Source organism: Protopterus annectens, chromosome 13.part0 (genome assembly GCF_019279795.1).
Source record: "Protopterus annectens isolate FY-2018-M chromosome 13.part0, PAN1.0, whole genome shotgun sequence".
Lineage (NCBI taxonomy): Eukaryota > Metazoa > Chordata > Ceratodontiformes > Protopteridae > Protopterus > Protopterus annectens.
Window position 1 is genome coordinate 43799522 of NC_056747.1, and position 24498 is coordinate 43824019.

Here is a 24498-nt window from a genome sequence, read left to right on the forward strand (position 1 = left end):
AATAAATGGCTGCAGCCATCAATCCTAGAGCCCTGAGAATGAGTGGGACTGGAGAGCAGGTGAGCTCCAGCAAGGTCTGAACCTGGTCGTGAATAAGTGACACCCTTCGAGGATGTAAGGCTGCAAGCTGAGAGGTGGTGTCTATGAATTCCAGTTTTTGTGTTGGAGTCAGGGAGGATTTCACAATGTTCACTGTTATCCCCAGGTGATAGAACAGGGAGAAAACATAGTGAATATTGTCCAGTAGTTGATGCCTTGTGGGGGCCATCAGGAGCCAATCGTCCAAATAGGGAAAAACTTGGGTTCCTGCAGTTAGAGGTGAGCTGCTACCACCGCCATATATTTGGTGAACTTTGGGGGGCTGAGGTGAGACCAAAGGGCAGGGCCCAGAACTGGAAATGATCAACTCCCAAGCAAAAGCGGAGAACCCTCCTGGACCATCGATTCATGTTTACATGGTAGTACACGTCCTGGAGGTCTAATGAGCAAATCCAGTAGTTACTGTGCAAAAAGAGGCACAATCAACTGCACAGTGACCATCCGAAACTTCGACTTCCACACAAATTGGTTCACGTGACTGAGATCCAAAATAGGACGTAGGTCCCCTGTTTTCTTTGGAACCAAAAAGAAGTGAGAATAGGTTCTGGATCCTCTCTGTCCTGTGGGGACCTGTTGGATGGCTCATTTTTGAAGAAGGCTTACAGCCTCTTCTTGATTGGGTGGCACATCTGGAATAGGACTGTATTTTCGGGGAATTTCCAAAAAGAGAAAGCAATAACCCCTGGATACAATTGCTAGCACCCACAGATCATATGTAATACTTGCCCAGGCTAACAGTTGCAGCAATAATCGACTCCCGACTGCCTCCAGGGAAGGACAGTTGGGCAACGCCTCAGGGACGTTGTAAAGATTTCTCAGAGAAGGGCTCCCTGGAACCTTGGTTTTGTGGGCCTCCTCTGCCCCTCGGGCAACGTCTACCACTGAAACCTCTTCCCCATCCCCTGGAAGAGGAATCCTCCTGAACATCCTGAAAGGGAGACTGTGCCTTCCTGAACCACATTTTCTTACTCCCCTTCTAGGTCTTGGAAAAGGACCTCTGATGGGCAGAAAACCTAATCCCAATGGCTGACAAGTTCTTCCCTTCCTGTTCACTGCGGGTCAAAGTGTCTTTCACAGTGGGACCAAAGAGAGTGGAACCATCTAAGGGGGGCATTAACAAATGATGTCTTGAAGGCCTCTGCAAACCCGCTCAAGCAGAGCCAGGCATGACGCCTAATAGCGATACCTGAGCCCGTAGCCCATGAGGACGCTTCTGCAGTGTTGGAAATGAGTCACATTGACGAATTCGCCACTGAATGAAGGGTTGACAGCTTTGGAGAAATAGCCTTTAATTCTACCTCCTCAGACATGGACCCAGAGAGGGATGAAGACAGTTCTTTTACCAAATCCCTCCGGAGACGGGTAAAATGCGTAAGGTAATTTAGTGCTAGCAGACTGAAAGCAGCTAAAACAAACACCTGCTTTCCAAATCTGTCCATAGCCATCGACTCATGACTGGATGGATGGACAGAAGAACTCTTCTCTGTCAATTCCCTTTTGGTGGCAATGGCCAACACAATAGCATCAACCGGGATCACATTGGACCATAAAGTTCTATCTGGAGGAGGTCTCAAAAATGTGTCTGCTTTCTTGGGCACTGGCTCCACAGTATCTGGCTCCTTCCAGGCCCTGCTGGCAACAAGATCAATGAGACATCAGCAGGGGGGACACCCAGGAGGTAGATAGCCCCGTACCGAAAGCCTCCAAGAAAACAGATTCCTCCAAGGACAGGGTTTGGGTACAGCAACCGCCTTTGGCCTTGAGGATCTCGAGTATGTCTCCAAAGGAGACATCCTCCAGTGTAGATCTTGGGGACCCATCCCCCTCATCAGCATCTGTATCCTTGGTAACAGACTCCATAGGGGAGTCGAGATATCTCATCTTACAAGTCCTCTTCCTGGGAACTTCCTCCATCGGGGGTGGTGAGGAAGACTCAGAAGAGGAAGGGACCCCTGTGGGGGGGATATCCCCCTGAAGACTAATTCAGACGGGCTGACCTGGAGCAGGATGAGACAAGCCGCTCAGAAACTGGGGCTGGATAGGAGAACCATGCATGGAAGAGGCAGCTCTGATGGCAGAGAAAGATCTTTTGGCAGCCTGGAAGGCGGAAGGACTAGAAGAGGTTCCATCTCCCTCTCCCACTGATAAAACCCTAGTGGAAGAAAGGGTGGACCCCCCAGGTCCTGTCACTCCACCAGATGGCACCGGACCAGAATTGTCAAAGGCCATGGTGCCCAGGGGAAGAGACTGGTCCGGAAGACCCAGTCCCGAATCCAATCCCATGGACAATGGCTTGACAGGGCCGGCCAGCTGGGTGGCCTGTCCTGGGGAAACAGAAACAGTGTCAGCCACTGATCCAATCAGGGAAGGGCCCAAATTGGGTCCTAAAGCTCCCTAACCTCTACCCCACTCAACAGTCACTGAGAATTCAAGCCACTGGTTGGATGAGGAGCGATCAAAGGAGGGTTGGGAGATTGGATCCCTGACCCATAGGAGGAAGCCAGAAGCCCCAAATACATCTGAGCTTTCAGGAAGGCTCGCATTATCCTGTCCATATCCATAGGGATGAAACTCTTGGAAGATCAGGAGGAGATGGAGGACCTACTAGGAGAGTCGAGCCTGGAGCTCGAGTGTCTTCTCTTGCACTCCCTGGAATGAGACCTATCTGGAGAAGACAGCTGCTTAGAGGGCAAAGGATTCAAGGGAAGATCCTCCACTACTATAGGCTCCTGCATGACTCTCAGAGCCGACCGAATCTGAACCAAGCTCAACAAAGGATCCGAGGAAATATTTCTCAAATCCCTCTGATCTGAAAGGGTCAGATCCAAGGTACGGTGCCTCCCCTCGATTCCAAAGGTCTGGGGCCAAGGTCCATGGATCCGGGGGGAGACATCAAAGTTACCGGATCTAAGAGCTTAGGGTCAGAGCCCTTGGATCTAGGAGTTAACTCCCGGGATGACCTGGGACCCAAAGATCTTGGATCTGAACCTGCCCTGGCTGGAGCCAGATCAGAGGACCTAGGATCTGACAGACTGGGACACTTGGTCGGGCCTCCTCAACATAAGGTTTCTTTTTAGCCCCAGGACCAAGGGCCCTCCTTTGACCAAACCCTTATTTAAGAGCTTATTGCGACAGTCAACCAAAGCCCTCGGGTTGAATGCGGCACAGATGCTGCATTCCACCTCGAGGTGGTCACCAACGAGACAGTAAAGGCACTCCTTGTGTGAGTTGGAAATAGGCATTTTCCACCCACAACAGGAGCACCTTTTAAAACCTAAAGGTTCTTCTGACATGGCCGAACCATAAGCAAAACCTGAAGTCCACAAACAAGCCAAGGTTCGAAAGCCTAAAATCTATCCAAACACTCACATACACACTTACTAAAGAAACACTAACACACCACAAAACAACTAGGCCGAGACGAAACCCCGAGGAAAAAAGGGACCTAATAAGGTTAAGACTCGACTGGGAGGGGATAGGTAAGAGGGGAATACTACCCACTAACACTACAAACTCAAGAAATAACAAGAAAATTCAAAATTATGTGCTAAATACATTTACACTAACAGGAATTGAACAATCTGCATCTGACTGAGCGGCAAACAGGATCTGAGGGAGTGTAGGGCAGCAGAGCATTATGGGAGGGGAGGAGCTTGAGCTAAGCTGTGTTTTGAGTATGCCAGCTCAGATCCGACATCGGCTCCAAGACCCTAATGTGAGGAATGGTGACTAGATAACATCAGATCAAACTTTTTCCATTTACTTCTGTAAAGTTTTCTTGTAGAAGCTTTATGGGAAGATAAAAGTATCTGACGGAGAGGGAAGAGGGCAATGGCTTTCTGGCTATTAAAGGAATTACAGAAACCACACTGTTAGCTTGAGGTTTGAGATATATGGATGAATCATGCCTACCAGGTACGAAAGGAGGTCGGGGATTGGATCTAAAATCCAAGGTGGGTAAAGCAGATGAGGCCAAAGGAAGGAGAACCAAATCTGCCAATGCCAGTAAGGTGCAATGAAGACAATTTTGCCCTTCAACCAGGCAGCTTTCTGCAGAAATTTGGGAATTAGTGGAGTTGGGGGGTACTCATAAAGGAGATGGGGGCCAATCATGGAACAGAGCATCAATCTGTGATTCCCCCTGTGGGGTGATCAAGGCAAAGAAGCTGCTGCACTTGTTGTTTAGGGAGATGCAAAAAGATCGCAGCAAGGCTGCCCTCACTGACAGAAAATAATTTCTGCCACTTTCATGTCGAGAGACCACCCATGAGGTAGTAGAATGGACCTGCTCAATTTGTCTGCTATCACTTTGGACTTCCCCAGAATGTGCGCTGCTACCAGAAAGTGGTTGGAAGAGATCACCCATTGCCACACTCTTAGGGCTTTATGACACAAAGGGTAAGACCTGGTTCTGTTTGTTGATGTACTAAACTACTGACATGTTGTCCATCTGAATAGCAACTGTTCCGAAAGAGCACCACTCTCATTTCCAGGACACTGACATACACATTGGCTTCTATGGGGAACCAAGTGCCTTGAACTATTTTCCCTAGGAAGTGCCCCCTACCCAATCTGGGATGCATCCGTGGTCACTATGGCCTTGGGAGAATGAAAGGACAGCCTTGTAGAACCTGATTTGATCAAATCCACCACTAAAGGTATCTCTTGCATGCGTTAGTGATTCCGCATGGGTGGTGACATCCATTCAAGTTTCCCAATGCCCCTGGGGGAATTATCCCAAGGTACCACGTGGATCTTAGAAAGGACCCTGGGACTTCCTGAACCACATTTTTCAACCACCTTGTTGATTCTTAGGAAAGGATCTTTGAAGGGTCAGAAATAGTATACCCACTGCAGAGAGGGTTTTTCTGTCTTTCTCACACCTGAAGAGTGTGTCTTTAACTTTAGGGCCAAACAACATACTGCCGTCAAAGAATGCATTGACAAATGAGGACTTGAACGGCTCCACAAAATCACACAAGTGCATCCAGGCATGCCTCCTGATAGAAATGCCTGAAACCTGCTGCCCTTGAGACACCTTCAGCTGCATGAGAGATAAGCCTCATGGACGAATTAGAAATAGATTGTTTGGTAGCCAACTGTGAGGTGACAGAAGTCTGAGTCTTGGCAGTAGTGCTCCCAGAAAGGGAATTTGGTAGTTCCATTATCAAGTCCCTTTCTTGTCTTATAAAGTGTGCCAGGTAGTTCAGCGACCTGAGGCAAAGGTTGGTGAGTCATACACATGCTTCCCAAATCTGTCCAAATGCCCTAGACTCCCTGTCAGGGGGGATGGACAGAGGAATTCTGCTCAGCAAGTTCCTTCCTGGTGGATCTATGATCACTCCTTTGCTCCAAAATTCCCCTCTTACATGTGCAGCAAGAATCCAATCTGATCTTTTGGGACTGACTCAGCTGTGTCAAGATCCTTCTATGTCCACCTAGAGATCAAGTCAATGAGCTCATTGGTGGGCCGAGTTACCCAGGAGGTCGACAGGCTAGCTCCAAAGGCCTCCATGAATAGTGATTCCTCTGGAGAAGGGCTATCAGAGGACCAACCAACCCTCTGCTTAAGGATCTCAAGAATGTCTCTAGATCCAGAGTGCTCAGAGACATCCTTGAAGCCGAAGGTACAAATATTTTTGAAAGCGATCCAGACCATCCCAGCATACTCAGATCCAGGGGCTCCAAAATGGATGGATAGATCAGAGAGGGAGCCGATACAGAGGTGGGGTAGTGCAAACTAGGGCTTCTTGACCTGAAGGGATAGGAGTTGGGAGAACTCACATCTATATCTGTACCGAGAGAAACCTCCTCATCATTCTGTCCACATCAGCTTTGGTCAGACATCTGGAGGAATGACAGGAAGCTAGGGATGGGGACTTAGACTGCCAGCATTCCATAAAAGGAGAAAGTACTCTGGAAGGTACTGGATCTATACTGGGTGAATATCTGGTTCTTGGTAAAGGCCACAGATCTGAAGGACTTGGATCCGAGAAGGCCATTGTTGGATCTGATGTCAGTAGAATAGTAGCAGCCTTGGGATTCAATTTATGTTTTTCCTTTGGTGGTTCTGTGGATGGAGGAGTCAAAGATCCTGAAGATCTAGGAGACTTAGTGGAAGGCTCCTTAGGTTTTGACTTAGAGGGTTGACATCCAGCAATAGCATTGGAGAAAGATGCAGGGAGTAACCCTTGCAAAGTTTATTTTCATGTCTTCAACAATACAAGGATTAAAGTTTTCACAGATCGGACAGTCTACTTGAAGATGATCCAGGCCCAAACAATAACACATAATGAGTGAGCATCGGACAAGGGCAACTTGTGCCTGCACGTTTGGCACTTCTTAAAGCCATAAGGGCCTTTTTCTGACATCTTACACTTGATTATCAAATAAGAAGAAAAGATGTTTTTTTTAAATATTAGGAAAAAAAGAAAAAAAACCACCAACAATGGCACAAAGAATTACACTAAAAAGTGTAAAGGGCAGAAATATAATCAACAATTACCAACAATGGTAAACAAAGACTACACAGAGTGTAAGAAAGGGGAGGATTTATAGTATAGAAAATTATAAACTATTATAGAAAAATAAAGACTTATTATATCTAATTGCTCAAGAGCTCAAGGTGACCAAGTTTAATTGAGAAAGCAGCAAACAAAATCTGGAGTATGTTAAGAGTTGGTGCATTATGGGTAAGAGAAGAGAGAGGAGCTTGAGAGCTTTTTTGTAGCCATGAGCTAAAGTAACAGCTGAGAAGGTTCCAAAGTGCAGATCCAGACTCAACGGTTGTGGAAAGAATGAAAACTGACAACAATTAGATTTTATTTTTATCCCCAGTGACTGGCATATGTACAGCAAATAGTCCTTGACTTGTTGAAGGAAATGCATGGAAAGGTAAGTGAGGAGCTGGTGATCTAGATATGGAAACACTCAGAATCCTTTGAGTCTCAGGTGAGCAGCCACCACTGCCATACATTTGGTAAACACCCTTGGGGCTGCTGAGAGTCCAAAGGGCAGGGCTCTGAATTGGTAATGACTGGCTCCCAATCGAAAGTGCAAAAATCTTCTGGAACTCCTGTCTATTCTGATGTGATAGTAACCATTCTGAAGATCTATGAAGCACATCCAGTCTTCCTTGCAAAGAAATGGCAGAATGGACTGAACATGACCATTTGGAACTTTGACTTTTTTACAAACTGATTCAGTTTGCTCAGATCCAGAACTGGTCTACGGTTCCTTGTCTTTTTGTGCACTAAAAAGAAGCATGAGTAAGTTATGAATTCTATTTGGTCTGGCTGGACCTCTTGGATGACTCATATATCTAGCAGCTTTTGAATTTCTTGCACTGCTGCTTTCCTCTGACTGAGTGGAATGTTGGGAAGCTTCTTGCTTTTGCAAATTGGGAGTTTGAAAAGTGGAATAAAGTAACCTCTGGATACTTAGCATCCATGAATCTTCTGTTATATCTGCCAAGGTGTCTTGGTGCAAGGACAATCTTCTCCCGAGTGCTTCCAGAGCTGGACAGTTGGGCATCACTTCAAGAATGCTGGGAGGGTCTGTCCATAAAGAAATCACAGAAATCCTGATTTTGCAGGCCTCCTCTGCCTCTAGGGTGACATCTACCATTGGAACTGCCTAATCTACCTGTGGAATTGTTGTCCCTGCACAAATCTTGGAAAAGTCCCTGAAATCTGTAGAACCGCATTTTCTTACCACCCTCTGAGTGCTAGAAAAGGTTCGTTGAGGGGTAGAAAACTTTATTCCTACAGCAGACCGAATTCTCCCTTCTTGTTCAATGTGGGTAAAGTATCTCTTTAATGCAGACTTGGACTCTGAGAGAGAATTTTATAGTTCGGTAGTCTTGTGAATTGTGCCAGGTAATAACAGACCTCAATGTGAAGATCACCAAGGTAAAAACCCCTTTCAAAATCTGTCCAGCTCCCTGGACTCTCTGTTTGGTGGGTGGACAGAACAGCACCCACCAAACAGAGAGTCCAGGGAGCTGGACAGATTTTGAAAGGGGTTTTTACCTTGGTGATCTTCACATTGAGGTCTGCTAGCTCTTTTTTTGTGGCTGCCATCACCACACCACCACAGCCTTTACTGGGACTCCTTTGCTCCAATGGGGTCTATCCTTGGGAGGGCCTAAGAAATTATCAGGTCTTTTTTGGAAGAAGTTCAGTGGTATCTGGCTCCTTCCATGCCAGGCACGAAACTAAATCAATGAGTTCATCTAATGGGATGGATAAACCAAGATACAGATGGGCCTGAACTGAAAGCTTTCAAAAAAAACTGAGTCTTCCGGAGAAGGATTTTCGGAAGACCAACTACCTTGGTGGGTGGACAGAACAGCTCTGTTCTGCTAGCTCTTTTTTTGTGGCTGCCATCACCACACCACCACAGCCTCTACTGGGACTCCTTTGCTCCAGTGGGGTCTATCCTTGGGAGGGCCTAAGAAATTATCAGGTCTTTTTTGGAAGACGTTCAGTGGTATCTGGCTCTTTCCATGCCAGGCACGAAACTAAATCAATGAGTTCATCTAATGGGATGGATAAACCAAGATACAGATGGGCCTGAACTGAAAGCTTTCAAAAAAAACTGAGTCTTCTGGAGAAGGATTTTCGGAAGACCAACTACCTTTCTGTCTGAAGATCTCTAGTATGTCTGCAAAATTAATATCATCTGGTAATGTTCTGGGGGATCCTTCTCCCTTATCAAAATCGGTATCCTCTATGAGGGATTTCAGTGGGGATTCTATGTGCTTCCTCTTGCATGTTCTCATCCGATGGATCTCTTCCAGGGGATGTTCAGTGGAGGTATCTGAAGAGAGGGGGAGTTCCTCTACAGGAACTGCTTGGAAGCTAGCTGGAACCGGCTGTACCTCTCGGTTAGGTCTGATTGACTCAGAGCTCGGAACTGAAGAGGAAATAGGGGATGGATCCAAGGGATGAGAAACCAGTTCTCTAAAAAGTAAAAACTCACAGCAGAAGCAACAACGTAAATAAACCAAGGGTACAGGACGGCACAAGGAGTCCTCAGCTTGAACAGGTCCCAGTTTATTAAGGAAACAAAACTAATAATCCACAACGAACAAATGAAGAATCCAAAACAACAAGTAGTCCAGAACGAACAAGTTAAGCGCTTTCATCTGTCTAATGCACACTTCCTCAGAACTGACATAATAAAATCAATTTCCTTTTTATATTACGTTTTGGCGCCAAAAACTTTTAAAGTAGTATCTACCTAATACATTGCTTATACAGCTATAATAATCACAATAAAATGTATATATTAATGAATGCTATACTAACACTACTAATTCTAACTGTGCAAAGCAATCCTTCTACTTAATAGTTCTATATGAACATAAAAAGTTGATAGTACTACTTATGTCACCTACACGCTTATAATATCTACAAATTTTTTTAACTTCTTTTAAAAACATTGTTAACAAATTCATTTAAAAACTTCATAATCTTGTCCTTAGAAATATGCTGTGTATCCTGAATTGGTGCTACATAATTTAATGCACATGTATAGATATGTATAGATATATAAAAATGTATAAAAATGTATAAAATATGTAAATAATGCTTACAATACTTAGAAATGTAAATAAATAAATAAATACATTGTAAATAAATAATAAATTAATTAATAAATTAATTAATAAATCTATGCCAGGCTTAAAAATGGTTTTATACTAATGTAATCGTTAATGCCTGGAAACCTAAGAGCATCCGTCGATATTTACCATTTACTCTCTTTCATGGCTAACATACCCTTTACATCGCCACCCCTGGTGGTCAACTCCACCTGATCTAAAATAGTGAACTTAAAATTGTGCGTGTCCCCATTTTGTACAGTGTGTCTACATAGGGCATTCTTCTTATCTTTCCTCTTAATACAATACATGTGATCGTATATACGACGTTTTAACTGTCTTTCCATTTTACCTATGTAGAACGCAGAACAAGCCTCACAGGTAGCGATGTATACCACAAATTTAGTGTTACAATTTCCTGCTCTTCCCTTAATAAATGTTTCATTAAAATTTTTTAGTTTAAATCCTTCTTTCTCATTTATATACCTACACTGTTTGCATGCACCACATTTCACAGTAGCTTTCCTCTTTATTTCAATATTTTGGGTATTACTTTCAATCACCCTTTTCAAATTTGGGCCCATTTTGTAAACAAACTGAGGAAATATACCAACCTTCTGTGCTATATTTTCTTCCATAGTAATTAACTTCCAATGTTGTTTGATAATGTTCTCTATGTACTTCACAACAGGTGAATACATTAATACACGTACCCTATACATTTGGTCTCTTATATCCTTGCTTTTTTGTACAATAGTATTTCCTAGTAAAGGTTTATACCTCCTGTCCCATTCCGAACTGATATACCTGATTACATCATTTAATAATGGTTCTGGGTAACCTCTTACAGTAAACATGTCCCTGATATTTTGTAATTCTTGATTCATTATGTCCTTAGTGGAAGACATTCGGGCTGCACGTATACATTGCCCTTTAAATATATTTTTAAACATGTGTGTGGGATGGTTGCTGCTGAATTCCAAATAGTCATTCGAGAACGTATCTTTTCTATATATACTAGATACAAAACCATCGTTTCCATGACTAATATAAGTATCCAAATAAGCAATACCTTTAAGGTTATAATTGTATGTGAATTTTAAAAAATCTGTTGTTTGATTAAGATATATAATAAAAGGTTCAATATAATCTACAGGACCATCCCATAATATAAACAAATCGTCTAAAAATCTCGAATAATACTTAACATGTTTGAAATATTTACAATTAAATAGTTGTTCCGTCTCCCATTCTAACATAACTAAATTTGCGTATATGGGGGCACAAGATGCCCCCATAGCAACACCTGTTGTTTGTTTAAAGAATTTGTTCTCACAAAAGATATAATTATGGTCCAATATTAAACCCATCATATCAGTCATGAGGTTAATTTTGTCCCATTCAAAGTTTGAAAATTTTCTTAAACTATTACTAAAATATTCTAGACCAGTCTCCTTCGGGATGCATGAAAACAGGTCTATGACATCAATAGTTAAAAAAACAAGATTCTTATTCCAAATTCGGGTTGTCAATTTACTAAGAAACACCCAAGAGTCCTTAATCAGATGGGTAATATTGTTATATACTGGTTTGGCCCATCTGTCTATGGCAACTCCTATAAGACAAGTCTTAGACTTGCTTCCTGAAATAATCGGTCTAAATGGTGGACTTTCCAAATTTTTATGTATTTTGGGAATTCCTATAATAGAGACCAAAGTAGGATGTTCTACCTTCAAAAATTGATATAACTCATCAGTAATCCTATGATCAATATTGTATTTTTCTAGGGCCAGATCAATACGTCTGTACCCGATGTTCACTTCATTTAGGGAAATGGATTCGTATTTACCAGATAGATGTAATATTTTGTATATTTCATTGATGTAATCTAATTTGTTGTAAATAACAATGCCACCCCCTTTGTCGGGTTTCATGACCCTCACTTGGTGGTTGTTGATCAAAGTTTTCAAACATGTTCGTTCTCCTATGGTTAAGTTGTCCTTCCATTCCAAACTTTGTCTCAAATTCATTCTATAAGTCCTATAGAAACTATAAATGTCCTGACTAACAATTTTCTCAAAACTCCCTACAACAGGGTTGCTGATGTAGGCATGTATGTGCTTTTCTTCTTGAGAATATTAGAATTCCTTTTACAACTAAAACTGTTTTCTGATTCATTCTTGTCAAACCGGATAGCTAAATTCAACCTGCGACAAAATAATTTTACTTCTGTAATTGTATCCACTAAATTTATGTAAACTGTAGGTTTAAACTTCATTCCTTTAGAAAATAGTTTATAGAAATCTTCAGAAATGCCATAATTGGTATAATTAAATACTTTAAAACCATTGTAAGTAGTAATGATATTGTCTTTAAGTTCAAAAGATTCTGTTTCCAGACTTTCTATTGAACCTTGACTCTTTCTTAAAATAACTGGTGACTGTGTGTCATTACTTATAAATTTTTTTTTCCATGATAGTGATCATTGCCTTGAACTATAGTTTCTTTGTCACGTGTTTTCTGAATCATCATCTCTTTCTCCTGTTCCAAGGTGTGAATGAGTTTTTTGGTGAATAACCACCTCTACCTTTGTAAACATTCACCTCACCATCCACAGTACCTTCTCCAAATCTATACTGTCTGCCCTTCACATTGTCATGTCTATCCTTGGGCCAAGTGTAGGCTCTGTGGTGTGTATATTGATCCAAATCACGGACAATTTTCCTTGCTTTCCTATTATATATATCCCTTGCTTTTTGGTCTGCTTGGGTAAATTGTTTCTCATATAACTCAACCCATTGTATGAAATATTCATACTTCAGAATTTTCTGATTCAAGATGTCAACATCATGTATTAATTGTGTTATTTTTTCATCATTCTTTTTAACTAACAAGTTCATATAATTATATCCAAAACTGTCAAATAACAAGTTAAAGTCATTCTTGGTTCTTGAATTTAAATCAACCCCCATGGGTATTTTAAAAATTCTAATACCCTTCGGAACAATTTTAAGGGAAATACATTTAGTGAAATACGCATTCTCTATTTTCAAATTCTTAATAGACAATAACCTTTTGCCTAACAAGTAAATCTTTTCTTTAATACTGACATTAAAATCATTAATACGGTGATCAACCAAACTATCATTTCTGTCTTTTCTATCATATTTGGTAAAATCATAATCGTCTTTTACAAAACCTTCTAAATAATCACCACCTGTAACATTCGTTGTTTTGTTATTACTTTTATAGTTGTCAGTCGATTTAGTCTTATAACTCTTGCTCCCTTTTCCATTATAAATAATAGAATTGTTTGTATTGCTATCAGTATCTTTAGAAATGTTCGCTTGTGTTTTCGACACACCAGCATATGTTTTCAAGGTCATTGGGCGCTTGGGTTTCGCTCCCTACCTTTCCATTTCGCTGTGCGTGTGGAACATACTGAAGTTGAACGTGAAATCATTAATAGAATTTTTACTACTGTCTCGGCGTTGACTCAATAGGCATCCACCTGTAGAACGATTCAACAAACAGTTCTCATCCAACATATGTTGCCTTTGACCATTAGGGATTTCACAAGGTGAGCTACTATTTATCCTTGTGTGAGCCTCCACGCTGTTAGTTGAGCCCACTTCTAACGCCATCGGGATTGCTGGCTGTGCATCACATGATTTTACCGCTTCGATTGTACTGAAGGCAACTAGAGTACGTTCAACCAAAGTTGCCAAACGAACCATCTCCCCTTTGAGTTCCACGATATCCAGTTGGAGCTTATTCAACTCATCTGACATACGTTGGATGAGAACTGTTTGTCGAATCGTTCTACAGGTGGATGCCTATTGAGTCGACGCCGAGACACTAGCAAAAATTCTACTAATGATTTCATGTTCGACTTCAGTATGTTCCACACGCACCGTGAAATGGAAAGGCAGGGAGCGAAACCCAAGCGCCCAATGACCTTGAAAACATATGCTGGTGTGTCGAAAACACAAGCGAACATTTCTAAAGGTACTGATTACAATACAAACAATTATATTATTTATAATGGAAAAGGGAGCAAGAGTTATAAGACTAAATCGACTGACAACTATAAAAGTAATAACAAAACAACAAATGTTACTGGTGGTGATTATTTAGAAGGTTTTTTAAAAGACGATTATGATTTTACCAAATATGATAGAAAAGACAGAAATGAAAGTTGGGTTGATCACCGTATTAATGATTTTAATGTCAGTATTAAAGAAAAGATTTACTTGTTAGGCAAAAGGTTATTGTCTATTAAGAATTTGAAAATAGAGAATGCGTATTTCACTAAATGTATTTCCCTTAAAATTGTTCCGAAAGGTATTAGATTTTTTAAAATACCCATGGGGGTTGATTTAAATTCAAGAACCAAGAATGACTTTAACTTGTTATTTGACAGTTTTGGATATAATTCAATGAACTTGTTAGTTAAAAAGAATGATGAAAAAATAACACAATTAATACATGATGTTGACATCTTGAATCAGGAAATTGTGAAGCATGAATATTTCATACAATGGGTTGAGTTATATGAGAAACAATTTACCCAAGCAGACCAAAAAGCAAGGGATATATATAATAGGAAAGCAAGGAAAACTGTCCGTGATTTGGATCAATATACACACCATACAGCCTACACTTGGCCCAAGGATAGACATGACAATGTGAAGGGCAGACAGTATAGATTTGGAGAAGGTACTGTGGATGGTGAGGTGAATGTTTACAAAGGTGGAGGTGGTTATTCACCAAAAAACTCATTCACACCTTATAGCAGGAGAAAGAGATGATGATTCAGAAAACACGTGACAAAGAAACTATAGTTCAAGGCAATGATCACTATCATGGAAAACTTTTTTTTGTGAGTAATGACACACAGTCACCAGTTATTTTAAGAAAGAGTCAAAGTTCAATAGAAAGTCTGGAAATGGAACCTTTTGAACGTAAAGATAATATCATTACTACTTACAATGGTTTTAAAGTATTTAATTATACCAATTATGGCATTTCTGAAGATTTCTATAAACTATTTTCTAAAGGAATGAAGTTTATACCTATAGTTGACATAAATTTAGTGGATACAATTACAGAAGTAAAATTATTTTGTCGCAGGTTGAATTTAGCTATCCAGTTTGACAAGAATGAATCAGAAAACAGTTTTAGTTGTAAAAGGAATTCTAATATTCTCAAGAAGAAAAGCACATACATGCCCATCAGCAACCCTGTTGTAGGGAGTTTTGAGAAAATTGTTAGTCAGGACATTTATAGTTTCTATAGGACTTATAGAATGAATTTGAGACAAAGTATGGAATGGAAGGACAACTTAACCATAGGAGAATGAATATGTTTGAAAACTTTGATCAACAACCACCAAGTGAGGGTCATGAGACCCGACAAAGGGGGTGGCATCGTTATTTACAACAAATTGGATTACATCAATGAAATATACAATATATTACATCTATCTGGTAAATACGAAGCCATTTCCCTAAATGAAGTGAACATCGAGTACAGACATATTGATCTGGCCCTAGAAGAATACAATATTGATCATAGGATTACTGATGAGTTATATCAATTTTTGAAGGTAGAACATCCTACTTTAGCCTCTATTATAAGAATTCCCAAAATACATAAAAATTTGGAAAGTCCACCATTTAGACCGATTATTTCAGGAAGCAAGTCTAAGACTTTTCCTATAGGAGTTGCCATAGACAGATGGGCCAAACTACTATATAACAATATTACCCATCTGATTAAGGACTCTTGGGTGTTTCTTAGTAAATTGACAACCCAAATTTGGAATAAGAATCTTGTTTTTTTAACTATTGATGTCATAGACCTGTTTTCAGGCATCCCGAAGGAGACTGGTCTGAAATATTTTAGTAATAGTTTAAGAAATTTTTCAAACTTTGAATGAGACAAAATTAACCTCATGACCGATATGATGGGTTTAGTATTGGACCATAATTATATCTTTTTTGAGAACAAATTCTTTAAACAAACAACAGGTGTTGCTATGGGGGCATCTTGTGCCCCCATATACGCAAATTTAGTTATGTTAGAATGGGAGACGGAACAACTATTTAATTGTAAATATTTCAAACATGTTAAGTATTATTCGAGATTTTTAGACGATTTGTTTATATTATGGGATGGTCCTGTAGATTATATTGAATCTTTTATTATATATCTTAATCAAACAACAGATATTTTAAAATTCACATACAATTATAACCTTAAAGGTATTGCTTATTTGGATACTTATATTAGTCACGGAAACGATGGTTTTGTATCTAGTTTATATAGAAAAGACACGTTCTCGAATGACTATTTGGAATTCAGCAGCAACCATCCCACACACATGTTTAAAAATATATTTAAAGGGCAATGTATACGTGCAGCCCGAATGTCTTCCACTAAGGACATAATGAATCAAGAATTACAAAATATCAGGGACATGTTTACTGTAAGAGGTTACCCAGAACCATTATTAAATGATGTAATCAGGTATATCAGTTCGGAATGGGACATGAGGTATAAACCTTTACTAGGAAATACTATTGTACAAAAAAGCAAGGATATAAGAGACCAAATGTATAGGGTACGTGTATTAATGTATTCACCTGTTGTGAAGTACATAGAGAACATTATCAAACAACATTGGAAGTTAATTACTATGGACGAAAATATAGCACAGAAGACTGGTATATTTCCTCAGTTTGTTTACAAAATGGGCCCTAATTTGAAAAGGATGATTGAAAGTAATACCCAAAATATTGAAATAAAGAGGAAAGCTACTGTGAAATGTGGTGCATGTAAACAGTGTAGGTATATAAATGAGAAAGAAGGATTTAAACTAAAAAATTTTAATGGAACATTTATTAAGGGAAGAGCAGGAAATTGTAACACTAAATTTGTGGTATACATCGCTACCTGTGAGGCTTGTTCTGCGTTCTACATAGGTAAAATGGAAAGACAGTTAAAACGTCGTATATACGATCACATGTATTGTATTAAGAGGAAAGATAAGAAGAATGCCCTATGTAGACACACTGTACAAAATGGGGACACGCACAATTTTAAGTTCACTATTTTAGATCAGGTGGAGTTGACCACCAGGGGTGGCGATGTAAAGGGTATGTTAGCCATGAAAGAGAGTAAATGGCAAATATCGACAGATGCTCTTAGGTTTCCAGGCATTAACGATTACATTAGTATAAAACCATTTCTAAGCCTGGCATAGATTTATTAATTAATTTATTATTTATTTACAATGTATTTATTTATTTATTTACATTTCTAAATATTGTAAACATTAGTTACATATTTTATACATATTTTATACATTTTTATATATCTATACATATCTATACATGTGCATTAAATTATGTAGCACCAATTCAGGATACACAGCATATTTCTAAGGACAAGATTATGAAGTTTTTAAATGAATTTGTTAACAATGTTTTTTAAAAAAAGTTCAAAAAATTTTTAGATATTATAAGTGTGTAGGTGACATAAGTAGTACTATCAACTTTTTATGTTCATATAGAACTATTAAGTAGAAGGATTGCTTTGCACAGTTAGAATTAGTAGTGTTAGTATAGCATTTATTAATATATACATTTTATTGTGATTATTATAGCTGTATAAGCAATGTATTAGGTAGATACTACTTTAAAAGTTTTTGGCGCCAAAACGTAATATAAAATGGAAATTGATTTTATTATGGCAGTTCTGAGGAAGTCTGCATTAGACAGATGAAAGCGCTTAACTTGTTCATTCTGGACTACTTGTTGTTTTGGATTCTTCATTTGTTCGTTGTGGATTATTAGTGTTGTTTCCTTAATAAACTGGGACCTGTTCAAGCTGAGGACTCATTGTGCCGTCCTGTACCCTTAGTTCTCTAGAAAGAGAAAAAGCCATTTCTATGACCTTGAAGACAGATGGGCCAGGAGAAGCCATGGCCTCCTGCACCGGAGCTGAGACTTCCAGTATAGATGGATCATAACTCCTACGAGATACATGCCTTGAGGATGGAACTGTACCCAAACTGTCCAGTGCTGAGTCTCTGAGAGGCAGAGATGGAACCGATAACATTGGAGTACATCCTGGCCCCACAGAGCTGATGCAGATGCTTTGGATCCTGGACCTGGTCTGATCTGAAGGCATAGTAGAACTAGTCAGGAATGCTGTTGGAGTCGAAGAAGAAATTTTCTTCAGATCTGACTCCAGATGTCTCAGAGCTGTCATATCCTGGGTCTCCAGAACTGTGGGATGGATTGGAGAAGGAGACAGAATTGTATGAGAAGTGGTTGGAAGACTCATGGATCCAATAGGGGACATAGCCTTTATGACCTCCATCTGGATCTGAGCTCTGAGAAATTTTCACATCATCCTATCCATATCTGTGTCTGATAAGCTTCTGGAGGACTTGGAGGTCAGTGGTGGACAGTAGCCTGGAATGTTTCTTAGGAATCTGCAAGAAAGGAGAATGGACAGTAGGAGAAATCAGATCCAGCATGAACTCTGGTGAGCGAACTCTTTGAGAGGTGCCAGGTTTTGGATCTGAAGGTCTGGTATCCAAGGTAGAAGCCATAGGACTGGCAATATTATTAGTGGATCCTAAGCTTTGTGATATGAGGATGTCGGATCTGAGGATTTTTTAATTTTTATCAGTGGTTCTGATGAGGTCCTTGGGGGGACTTTGACAGGGAATGATTTCTGTGTTCTGACGGAGTAGATTTTGTCAATTTACCAGGGGTTTGAGTCCCAGAAGAAGATGTTGCAGCAGGTGGAAGGAGATCTTTTAAGGTTAACTTGCTGTGCCATTTAGCCAAAGCCCTTGAATTAGAGGTAGCTCAAATGTTGCAGTTGGTTTTCAAATGGGTGGCTCTAAGATAATAAACACACTCCTTGTGGGCATCAGACAGAGTTCAGAATTTTGTGCCCAAAAGAACTGCATTTCTTGAACCCTGTCAATTTGTCGGCCATGATAGGACGAAGGGCAAAAGTGCTACAAAGAAAAAGCAGTTGAAAAAGAAAAAAGGAAAACAAACTTACTTTTTTCTTCAGACAGAAAAGGAAGGAATAAAGAATGAAAAAAAGAAGTTATGTACTTACTTTAATGTTCCATCTGTGCTGTCCATTTTCATTCTTCCTCAACTGATGGGTTTGAATGTGATGCTTGGATCAATCTCGACCGTTGATAAAGCTTGTGACAACTTAAAACTCTGGAGCTGCCCATTACCTATTATGCACCAACCCTAAGTTACTTCAGATCTTGTTTGCTGATTTTACTAGAAAGACAATATTTAATATGCATAAACAAATGAAGTGTAACAATTTGCATGTACTCAATTTAGAATGAATACATCTGGAGCTCAATATAAGGGACAGTGACATTCCTCTAAGAACTCATCCTTCCATAAGTTCATATACAAAAAATGGATGGGGGCTGGTGGGCGGGAAGTTGAGGAAGAATGGCCAACACAGATGGAATGCTAAGGTAAGTACATAACTTCTTTATCTGATGTTGTTAATTTTCATTCTCTCCCCAGCTGAAGGGACAGATTCCCCAGCTATCTGAATTCCAGGGTGGACCCTAAGAAAGGATATTCCCGAGCACATTTGAACCAAATGATGCTCTACCCCTGGAGAACAGATCTAATTTGTAAAGAGTAACAAAGGTATGGGGAATAGCCCAAGTTGCTGCTGAACATATGTTCATCCACGGATGCTCTGGAGAAGAAAACTGTAGAAGTTGCCATTGATCTAGTTAAATAAGCCCTTACCAGTTGTGATAAGGCAATGCCCATTTTTTTATAAATGAATGAAATGCAATCATTTAGCCATCTGACTAAAGTTACTTTGGCAACTGGTTTATCCAATTTCAAGTTTGCAAAGGAAACAAATAACTGATTTGTTTTTCTTATTTTGTTCTTTGTAAGAAAAAAATGTAATTGTGAACATCTAATAAATGTAAAATATATTCTCCTGTGTTAGTAACTTTGGGGAAGAAAACTTGCAAATTAATAGAATGATTGATACTACATTCTGACACCACCTTAGGAAGAAAGGATGCATTGGTTTGTAATGTAACTCTAACCTTGTAAAAAAATCAAGTAAGGAGGTTTTGAAGATAATGCTTGAATTTCTGAAATTCGTATGGCAGATGTAATAGGTACTAGAAAAAATGTTTTCCAAGTCAGATATTTAAGGTCACACTCAGCTGCTGGTTTAAATGGGGAATGTATAAATGCCTGCAGTACCAGTTTGTGGTCCCCACGGGGAGTGGGGTCTTTAAATGGTGGCCTTAAAAGTAGAGTGCCTCACATGAAAGCTCTGCACAACTTGTGAGAGGCTACTGAGGAACCCTCAAATCCACCATGAAAGTTAGATATCGCTACCAGCTGAACTTTAATTGTTGAAGAACTAGCTCCTTCTTTAAAAAGTAGGGCCAAAAACTCAAGTATGTCATGTATAGGAGCTGAAAAGGCTCAATATAATTTTGATGAACACAGTACACAAATCTTTTCCACTTACTGGAATATAGTTTACGTGTTAATGGTTTGTGGGAAGATAAATGTATATGTCAGACAGGAGAAGACAGCACAGGTTGTTTGGCTATCATTGGAACTGGAGAAGGCAGGCCGTCAGGCTGAGGCTTGATATGGCTGGATGGATCATATTAATCTTCTAACAATACAACTATCCAACCTGACATCCACACAAAACTCCTAGGGGTCATTATCGATGATGAACTAAAATTCAACCTACACATACTCCAGTGTATAAAAAAACAAACCAGAAACTAGGTCTGCTATATCGGAACAAAAAATTCCTAACCGCTGAATCTAGACTTACCCTGGGCCAGGCACTCCTCCTCCCCTCCCTCTTATACGCCGCCCCAGTTCTTACCAATATCCAGGCCTCCACTCTAAACAAACTCCAACAGACTTACCATAAAATAGCCAGATTTATTACTAACTCCCCATACAACTCACACCACTGCATTTCTTTAAACTTTCTTCAATGGCTTGAACTTCCCCAATTTCTGCTATCTTATCAATTTCATATGCTACACTCTATTCTTTATAAAACCTCCTTCTGTCCATCTCTATCTTCCTTAGTCTCCATCTGCATCCCATCCTGGACCCTCTGTACTTCTAACCAACAATTACTTGATGTCTACCACCCAAAAAGGTCAGTAGGCAAACTACTCTGCAAACACTCCCTTGCCCATGATTGGAACAAACTTTCCCTTGACATACGTTCAATCTCCCACACCTCACACTTTAAAAATGAACTAAAAGCTTATTTTCTCAATTCCAGGACCTGCCCTTGCCATGACCTCACCTAGTCTTCCTTCCCTTTATGTACCCTCAAAAGGACCATACTTAGTACCTCATTACACCTCTCTCTCCAATGTGTCTACTATGCATTTGCATAATTTTATACAAACAAAAAATTTTATTGTTGACCTATTGAACTATATCAATGTAAAATTATGTTACTAAGCTTCTTTTTAATGCAACTTTAACTTTATGCATGTAACCCAACATGTGAATCTCTTTGCTATAACTGCTATTATATCAATATTGCTTAAAATTGTACTTCTTTAAAAATGTACTACTGGAGCTTTTCTCCTCGGGTCTCCACTGAAAATGGGCCACAAGTCAAGATGGACAAACCCGGTTAACAAATGTCAATAAATAAATAAATAATACCTGCTGGATGAGACAGGAGGTCTGGAGTTGGATGCAGAATCCAAGGTTGGTGAAGTAAGTGAGGGCAAAGGAAAGGGAACCAAATCTGTCAAGGCCATTAAGGTGCAATGAGGAAGACTTTGCTCTTCAACATGGCAGCTTTCTGTAGGAATTTCAGAATTAGCGGGATTGGTGGATAGGTATATAGTAGACCATGGTGCCCATCATGAAGTAAAGCTTCCCTTGGTGATCCCCCTTGTTGGGGGATTAAGGCAAAGTAGCTGATGCATTTGTTGTTTAAGGGAGAAGCAAAAACATTGCAGCAAGGCTGGCCCCACTGATGAAATATCATCCTTGCCATTTCCTTGTTGAGAGACCACTCGTAAGGTGAGAGAAGGCACCTGCTCAGTTTGTCTGCTATCACACTGGACTTCCCCAGAATGTGCATTACTATAAGAAAGTGGTTGGAGGAGATCGTCCATTGCCACACTCTGAGGGCTCCTCAACACAAGGGATAAGATCTGGTTTCTCCTTGTTGACGTACTGAACTACTGACATGCTGTCAGTTTGAAATGCAATTGTTCCCAAAGGGAGAGCATCCTGAAAGGTTTGCAATGCTAAAAGCTCTGCTCTCACCTCTAGAACACTGATATGCAAGTTGGCCTCTTTGGGGGACCAAGTGCCTTGGACTGTTTTCCCCAGAAAATGTTCCCCCACCCCCAACTGGGAAGCATCCATGGTCACGAGTTGTGAGGAAATGAATGGATGGCCTTGTAAACTCTGATCTAACTAAATCCACCACTTGAGATCTCTCTTGCATGTCTGAGTGATATGAATCAGAGTTGACATGGGTTGGTAAAGTATCAGCCATTGTGATGCTAACATCCACTGTAGAATCCACATGTAAAATCTGGCTAAAGGTACTAGTATTATAGCCACTGACATTAACCCTAGAGCTTGAAGGACCAAGCAGGCTGAAATCTTGGTAATGCTTATTATTTTTCAGACCTGTGATCTTATAGACTGTACTGTCGAAGGAGGCAGTGGAACTATCATAGACTTTGTGTTGAACAGTGCTCCTATGAATTCCAGATTTTGAGTTGGTTCCAGTTGAGACTTGTCATAGTTTATGGTTATCCCCAGATGAGAACAAGTTTGGAGAAAGTGATTCTCTTGACTTTATCAACAGATGCCTGGTCGGTGTTGTAATAGGTTCATGGGTATATACTAGGCTAACGGCTACAAGGGCCTTTTTTAAGCATACCATGCATCCCAAATCTCTGACAAGTTCTGTTACTCTTGTTAAATATAAGCATGAACCTGGGAGAGGAACAATTTGCCTGTGTCCATTAGAGACATAGGGGACAAACCAGGGATGAATCTTCTATTCCCCATCCAACTGTCCAAGTTGCACTTGAACTGGGTTAGGGGAGGAACTCTGCTTTACATGGATGGGTAGCCTGTTCCATAGATGGGGTAGCCTCTGGGATACATACCTGTCTTTCCAGCAGGTCTTATTAATATCACAGGCAAGGTTTAAGTCTTTAGAACCAGAACTTCTAGTGCTGTTTGTTTTGTGGATATGCCGGAGGTCCATCAGAGTGGGGTCTGACAATGCCCTGTATGCCAGGCATAGATCTCCCCTCAAAAGCCTGTAGGTGACATAATACATGGATAGGGCCTTGAGGCAGTCAGCATAGGACATTTTACTTACACCCTTTATTCTTTTAGTGAGGAAACTATGTGGATCTTCCAACTGTTGGATATGCCTGGTTAGGTACATACCAAAGGGGGTATTGTACTCAATGATAGGTCTGATGAATGCCGAATACAGTGGAACAATGATTTCTTTGGACTTATATGCCATACCTTTGTTTATAAGTTCTACAACATGGAATGATTTCCTCACTTCTGTAGACACATGATGGTCAAAGGCTAGATTACTATCTATGTGTGTCCCTAAGTCCCTGACTGCTGGGTCATCTCTAAGTGGTGTGTTATCAATATGATAATTACCACGGGTGGATGACTTCCCAAAGGATACTATTATGCATTTCTTGGCATTTAGTTTTAGTCCATGGCTCTGACACAAGTTTTTTGTCTGTGTTAGCCCTTCCTGAAGAGCATCTGTGCCAGTGAGGGATTCTATAACAGATCCTAATTTGCATTCATCTGCAAATGTAGTTAGCCAGAGACCAATGACATTGGCCTTGACTTCATAGAAGTAAATGTCAAAAAGGAGCAGTCCAAGGATTGATCCCTGAGGGAGTCGACTTGTGATTGGTGTCTTTGTAGAGGTGGACTCCCCAGTTCTAACTTTCTGGGTCCTGACTTTGAGCCAGTTAGCTATACACTCAGTAACATAAGAGTTTGTACCTAACCTCTTGAGTTTGTCAACAATGCCCGAGATGGGTATTATGTCAAATGCCTTGGCCAGGTCAAGGTAGGCAGTGTGAACCACTTTTCCCTCATCCATTTGGTTACCTTCTGAATGAAGTCCACCAGGGTGAGCAGACACGATCTGCCCTTGATGAAACCAAGCTGGCTTGGGCCCAGTGTCTAGAAGTTTACTGTATCTCTGTTGATCATTTCCATGGCTTTGCATATAAGACTAGTGAGACTTATGGGTCTTTAGTTTCCAGGTCTGTAGATGGCCCACCTTTGTGCAGAGGGGTGACTGCTGCTGTTCTCCATTCATGAGGCACAAAGTCTGCTTCAAGGCTTTAGTTAATTAGTAATTAGAGGCCCTGATAGGTCATGTTTCATGCTATTTATAAGGCATCCTGGGATATTGACTGGGCCCACTGATGCAGTGTTCTTGGTCTTAGAGAGAGCATTTAGCATATGTTCCCTACTGATATTAGGGGAAGTTATATTTGATGGTATTTACTGAGGGAAGGTCAAGGGGAAGAGTGGGGTAATGGTGGTACTGAATTTATTATCCAGGAAGATGTCTTCTGGCTCAGTATAGGTGGCTCAATTTTCAATGAGCTCTGCACACAATTGTGTATTGCCTTTGAGGTTGCGGACATAGCTAAAGAATGCATTGTGGTTGTCCTTGGA